At 39.3% G+C, this 7,664-nt stretch overlaps 1 pseudogene; it reads right to left on the reverse strand.

Moving 5' to 3' along the window:
* Positions 1 to 360: 360 nt before the first annotated feature.
* Positions 361 to 2,588, reverse strand: LOC148020828 (protein DMR6-LIKE OXYGENASE 2-like; annotated as a pseudogene).
* Between the last annotated feature and the right edge of the window lie 5,076 nt (positions 2,589 to 7,664).

The raw sequence follows: 7,664 nt of genomic DNA on the forward strand, positions 1-7,664 counted from the left end.
TCAATTATATAGTAAGAAAAGAAAGCTATAATATAAGCAATTGTTGTTGATGCCCACTTTACTTACTAAGACATCTATTTCAACTATGTATTGTACCTTTTAAGTGTAATGACTATGCTACTTTGATGTAAAAAACAACATTACCTAAAATTTTGAAATGGTTATATTCAAATTAGTGTTTATAAGTGAATGTTGTTTAGGTAGAGTTACAACATGTGCATTGGATCATAGTGTTACATAAAGACACTAAAAGTTTCAATCATTTTTTTGACACTTATATAATAATTATCTCAATTAATGAGAATAGGTCAATATCCAAATTTGGAATCCAATGAAAAGGTTTGATCATTGTAACCTTCCAAAATCAAATTTATTTCAATTTATGAGAGTGATTGTACTTAATGCATAACAACATTGAGCATTAGATCCTTACAAAATCTAATGTAGCACGATCAGGGAGAAGATTGTAACTACATGCGTTTTGAAAATAATCTCCAAAGCTTGTTGCCCTATAGCGAGGTGGATTTTCCTTGTCAAAAAACTTGGGAATAGGGGCTATAACTGTGTCCTTAGTGGGTCCAAAAAAGCAAGCTATGGACATTCGAGCCTTCTTTTTATTTGTTACTACTCTATGCTCAATGCTTTTGTACCTCCCATTTGAGAGAATCTGCAATTAAGAAGAGACAATAAAATATCACAATAAGAATAATTAAGTACTTTTTACTATATAAGTAGCCAAAATAATAACAAGTATGGTTGACTCAATCTTAAAAGTAGCTAGAGCAAAAGTCAATACCTCAATTTGATCAGACAAGTTAATTATCAGGGCATTAGGATCAATAGGTATTGCAGGTATCCATTTCCTCCTTTCTTGATCTCTAGACCGGGCACATCATCTGGATGCAGAATAGTTAAACAACTCACATCTGAATGGCTACTTAAACCCATCGTGAGGCTTGGTTGAGGGCAAGGGGGATAGTAGTTTATTGCCATGTGAAGATTAGGAATCCTCGGCACCATCTTGTCTATGTACTCTTCATCCAAGCCTAAACTCTCAAATATGGCCTTGTAAATTGTTTGTCCAAGGACATCTATTTCTTCGACATAATCCAAGAGTGGTTTCCTATAATAAGAGAAAGATATATTAGTATTTGTAAGGGGCCTACTTTGGCTTCAAACATTTGTATATTCTAAACCCTTTGACCAAAGAATATCGATGTCTTCAACATACCCTAGGAGTGGTTGCTTACAATCACAAAAAGACATATTAGTTATTTATCAAGGGCTTACTCTTGCTTCGGATTCTATATATTGGAACACATGTCACAACACACAAAGGTCTAATCATTTGATTAAACTAGTCATGGACATGTTTATGTAGATGAGTGATAATCTGTGCATGCACATATAGTTGCAAGTCCAACTCCCACACACACATAGTGTTGTATACATATAGACTTCATGCTTGTACTTAGGAATGTTTATACATACGCGCATATAAGAAGTGTTTAAGCACACGTGTGTAAAGTTATTCTACATAGGGTGGGATTTTCTGGCATTATAGCCATCGAAGTGGTTATTCCCATAGCTTTCTGACTTATTTTTCCTTGGAGGAAGTGCTAATGCATTATGTTTTTTCCCATAGCTTTCCGACTTATTTTTCCTTGGAGGAAGTGCTAATGCATTATGCTCCGTTTGCTTGAGGGATGTTCTAAGCATCCACTATTAAACAAATAACTTGAGGGGTTACGAGGTATATCCGTGAACACTTTTGAATACATATATAGGCATGCGTGCTTCTCTCTCTCTCTCTCTCTCTCTCTCTCATATTGCGATCTTACTTGCAAATATCCGGAGCTTCTCGAAATCCATTGTGTTCGCCAATGGTACGATCAAAACGTAAAGAATCCCTCCAGTCTCTCACTGACTCTTTTTGTGGGTTAAAGCTTGTCATATAATTGACACATGAAGGAAAGTCAGGGTTGTGCAGGCGCATTCGCTCCTCAGCATTTTGAGCAAAGAAAGCTAATGCAGCAACACGAAGTCTTTGGATGACAGCAGGTTGCAAATTATGATTTATAACCTGCAACATGAAATTGTTTTGAGAACCATGCGCATATAGCAAACTAATCAAACATGCCCATCCATGCAGTTTCTGGCCCCGCATGTTGCTCTAGAAGCGTTTGGAGAGCAGACTCACCTGGAAGAATCCCCATTCTTTGCAAGCGCAGCCTATCTCTTCAATAACTTTGGACCTTTCACTTACACGCTTGTCGGTAGAGGTAGCACTGTTAATTCCTGCCAGATGAGCCAAGTCGATGACAGGGAGTTCTTGGGTATCGTGATGATATATTAAGGGTTTGTGATCATCATCAGGTGGGGCGTCATCGATCATGACCAAGGATGAGCTCGGGCGGTCATGGGGTGGGCGGACATAGATGGGCGGGACATGGAGGAGCCCGCCGGCGCCCGCAGTTTCATCCACCAGCTCTTTCACTCCACTTATGCGACGACTGGCCGCCATTGGCGCAGTTGCACGTGCGACGCGGACAACCGAGCTGGCGCAACACCCGAGTATTGAATATCGATCAGTTTAGAGAATGCTGTGAGCTGCGGCAACGACGAGTGAATACATTATATAACCGTGCAGCGAACTAGCAGTTTGATTTGGGATGGAATTCTAATTCAGGTTGGTGATGCTGCAGATTCATTGCACTTGAATCATTGCAGTTCAATGAGTCCCGATGCATCACCACGTTCGCAAGTTCAATTTGGTCTCTTTCTTCGAAGTCTGCACCACATTGACAATGTGCTTCACGCCCAAAGGCAACGGCCGCCATGAGGTCAAAATCACGCTGCATTCGCATTCTCGAAGGCTGTCTCTAAAGCAGGGCCCCGCCCAGGCAATCATTCTAAAGCTTCCAAGTTCCAGAATCCAGCGAAATTCGATTTAATATTTGCAACTCCAAGACAAAAAGTATAAAAATTATAAAAAGCCTAAAATAGCTCGAATGAACGAGTGACATTGTGTCGTCTTCTCGGTGCTGAGAGGGGTGGGGGTCACTGATAAATATATAGATGTATCATGTGGATTCAACATAAAGGATTTTAGAAATATGATTTTTATACATTTTTTCCATAACAATAGAAAGTTGCCATATCAAGGGGTTACTTATAGAATTTAAAATATCACACAATATAGTGCTTATAGCAATATTTGTAGTGATATTTTTAGTCTATCGAAAAAATTTCCCATCGCTAAAAACATTACAATTAGCTTCACCATAGAATCGTCATTTTTGGTACCACTATATAGTTAGACTACTAGTGATTGTAATAGTGAGCAAGGCTGCATGCAGTTGTGCCACCATTCTACCACATGGTCTCAATATTCTTCCACATTACATTTACAATTGATCATACAATTAAGTTTAGAAGTCGATGCATCATGAATTCATAGACTATAAACATGTTGCCAAAAACAAGTAATCAATTCATTGATTGTCCAAAAAAGCACATTGATAACATGACTAACATAGAACTATAGTGAGCAATAGGGTAAAACAATAATAAGAAAAGTATCAATAAATATTGCTCAATGTGAACCACATACAATGATGAAAGAAGGTATGTATAAGAGTAAGTTACATACAATGAGCTAGAAAAAGTGTATGAGCTCAAGGCCAAAAAAAAGAAGGGTGGCTCCAAGAATCCAAGCTCCTATAGCTAGTTGCTATCCAAAAGCTCATCTCAATGCAATAGATCATTGAAAGGGATTTGCAACAAAACCAAACATCAATCCAAATCGGACAATGCATCATAAGAACTAAAAAATTCTTGCACTATCAAAAGAGGCATGATATACTAGACCATCACATGCATAAAGCTTAATGATGAGTGCAATCAGACTATGTCTTCCTACATATCATATTTCGAAGCATATACGATTGCAAATTGTGATGAACTGCTACAGCAAAAAAGATAAATTGGTACAATTAGAATTAGGTCTATTAGTAGGAGCAACACAGAAAATAAGAAATCCATCATAACAAATAGAGAATTTATAAAATCCTCAAGGTAGATCCTTGGGTTGCCACTCTTAAGATCATGCATCACTTCCACCCATCGTTGTAGAGAGGAAACGGTATTCTCTTTAAGCTTCTTCTAATCCTCTTGATCTAGGCACTCTCGCTTCCCTATGCTACTCATTACTACCTTTCATGCATTTAATCCATTGCGGGGTATGTAGATGTGTATTTGCCCCATGATCCATCCTGTGGAGATACAATCATTCATAGCTGAAGGCACTAGGAACTCCTCATACAAGGACACTATCACATGGTCCTTGCTAGCCTTTACCATGGTTTTTCAGTTATCCAATAGATTTCACATAAAGGCCTTCTGCCACAACTCATGCATATGTGCTATGAGTCTCTTTCATTCATCGTTCATGTATACAATACCAATGGACATATCCACTAAGTATCCATGCATTAGTGAGGTGGGTCTAGGTTATAGTGTTCCCCACCTAGAAGCCTAGTCTTGAGCATAACTAAAAGATCTATATATATCTAGTATACTTATAGGAGTGGCACCTATAGGAGTACCACTTGCAAATGAGTTAGCAAATCCTAGTGTAATAGAAGTGGAACTATCTATTATAGGTGTAGCCAATACAAGTGATGGACATTCACTCCATTGATGAGAGGGGGGCACTGCATTTAGATCTTTGCAACAACCACAAGAGTCACCCTCCCTAAAAACCTTGATGTAAGAGAAACTATCAACTAGCCATGGGGTCATCACATCTATATCTTCATAGCACCCCTTGAAAGCAGTCCTCATATGATGAGGAGATGAAGTCTTCGGCTCTCCACAACATTTATTAAAGTCACTACTTCCACCAATCGAGTGAGGTATATTTGAGCCGCCCCCCTCTATGGCTAATTACCTAGGGCATTGACTCTGCCTGCTGGAGATCGACGTATTTGAGCAAACAAAGGTAAAATGTAAGAATGTTGATTGAGACAACTTTAAATTTGCTCTATTGTGAAGTGTGCCATCTGATCTAGAGAGATACGTGTGAAAACCCCCTTCATCTTCTCATTTGTGAATTGTTAGGTCATGCCCATTTATAAACCAAGTGCAGTAACCTATATAATAATTTAAAAAATTGTATTATCATTATGATGTCATGTTGCACTAATGCCAATAGGTACCAAGACCCTCCTCACATCTCTATCTCTCCTCGTCTGTCTCTCTCTCTATTTCTCTCTCTCTCTCTCTCTCTCTCTCTCTCTATTTTATCATTTGTCTCTCATTTCCTCTTACCTCTCTCTTAATCTCCCTCCCTCTTAATCTCCATCTCTCTTACTTTCTTTCTCAAAGATCCTCTCTCTCTTACCCTCTCTCTTAATCTCCTTCCATCTCTTAATCTCTCTTTCTTAGTCTCCCACAAATTCCCTCTCTCTTAATCTCCCTCCCTCTCTTACCCTCTCTCCCACTTTTACTATCTCTCTCCCTCTCAATGTCCTCTTACTCTTCCTCCCTCTCTGACCCTCCCTCTCAATCTCCCTCTCTTTCATACACTTTCTCCCTCTCTTAACCCCCTCACTCTTTTTTTCTCCCTCTTAATCTCCCTCTCTCTCTCAACCTTTCTCCCTCCTTATCTCTCTCTCTTCCCGGGAAGATTTTCCTACAAGCTAGTGGGAGCTTCTCCTGTGCACCCAACAGTGCTAATGAAGCCTTTGTAGCCCATTGCCAAGTATACCAAGGTCTATGCCTTGGTCGTCGCCTTAGTCGCCACCTAGAGTGATGCTTGGACATGTGGCATACAGTGCATCCTCTCCCATATGTTCGTCAATTTTTACCTTCGCGCTGCAAAAATGGAGCCCCTCCCTAACATCATCAATGATGTCGTTAAAAATGCTAAAAGAAAGCGTTTTCTCTTTGTCATCGATGATGTCATTAAAAAATGCAAAAGAAAGCAAGCATCCTCTCTTCTATCCCCCCTGTCTTGCAAACCTATAAATTGAGGGGTTGGGGATGACCAGAAGAGCAACAATGAGCAATCTTGACGAGGATGAGACACTAATCGAGAAGGAGGAGACTCAATTCCACGAGACAAAGAGATATCATTCCGTTCAACCTAAGAAAGGGGATACGCTAAAGGACTCTCATCCTCTCCTACCGTGATCCCAAAAGAGAATACACTGAAGAACTCTATCCCTATTCTATCATACCTCTACTCTCGTCTCTATTCTTTCATGGCCCCAAAGAAAAAAAATTCAGAAGAGAAAATCACAAATGCCCCTACTGACGTGGAAGCAACAATTGGAGTTGCAAGCACGAGAGTCACTAACGGAGTCACGGGCGTGGATGACAACCCTTTGCCAACAGGGATACCACATGTTTTTTTTTCTAAAAAAGTTCTATCCAAATTCAATAGAAATAATATAAGTCTCTTACGAAATAGTGACTTAAGGCCAAGAAACTTGGTTACAAGAATTGGGAAGTTAGAGTCTCCAAAATCTAGATGCCCCTAGTTAGATTCCAAGGGAAAGATTTCATTATGGGAAGCTCAAGTGTTGATTGCTACTAGAATTAAGTATCACTTGAAAGTTGCATGATTGATTGAAGTCATAACTGCTTGTAGAAATCAATCTTGTTTGTGATCTTCTAGATTAGATCCTAATTGAGTTAAGAATTGAAAGAGATAGGTGCTGAATCCCCATACCTTCATAGTTTTCCATTTTGTCTACGTTACGACAAACAATTTGTTTTTGTTATCATTTTTTTTTCTTTCTTAAATTGTTTGAGAATGGATTTCTTCTCTTGTAACTCAGCAAAAATTAACATATGTAAAGTCTCCACCCACCCACTGGAGTGTTTTTCCTCTCGTGGTATTGCACCGGACCTCGCCACCACTCTCTCTTTGTTTTTTGTCCATTCATTATCTCCTATCCTTCCATCTCTCTCTCTTTTTCTCTTTCTTTATTATGCTGTATGTTTATTCCCTCTCTCTCGTTCCTTCTTCTTTTTTCTCTTCCTTCCCCTCTCTCATTTTCTTTAACGATCATGGCTACAACTACGATCAAGACCACGACAATGACCATGACCACGACTACGACTATGACTACGAGTACGACTACGACCACGACCACAACTACGACTATGACTACGATTATGACCAGGACCATAACTATGACTACGACCACATCCACCACTACGACTATGACCACGATCACGATCACGACCAGGACTACGTACCACTACCACTATCACAACTACGACAACGACTATGACCACCACATCTACCACTACCACTACTACTACCACGACTATGACCATTATAATAAACAAGAAAAAAATAAGAAGAAGAAGAAAAAAAAACAACAACAACTACTACTACTACAATAAACAAGAAAAGAAGAAAAAACTACTACTACTACAAAAAAAACAAGAAAACTAAACATCAATAAATAAGAAAAGAAAAAGAACTACTACCACTACTACTACAACAATTAATTTTCTTTTCTCTCTTCCTCTCCCTCTCTCATTTCCTCTCCCTCCCTCACCCTCACCCTCACCCTCTCTTTCTCTCTCTCCCTATCACTACAACAGAAACGAGGCATAGACACGCATGTTAGACCCGCAAAGTCGGG

Source organism: Lygodium microphyllum, chromosome 18, assembly GCF_053477565.2.
Source record: "Lygodium microphyllum isolate KBCC chromosome 18, Lygodium_microphyllum_v1.1.10, whole genome shotgun sequence".
NCBI lineage: Eukaryota > Viridiplantae > Streptophyta > Polypodiopsida > Schizaeales > Lygodiaceae > Lygodium > Lygodium microphyllum.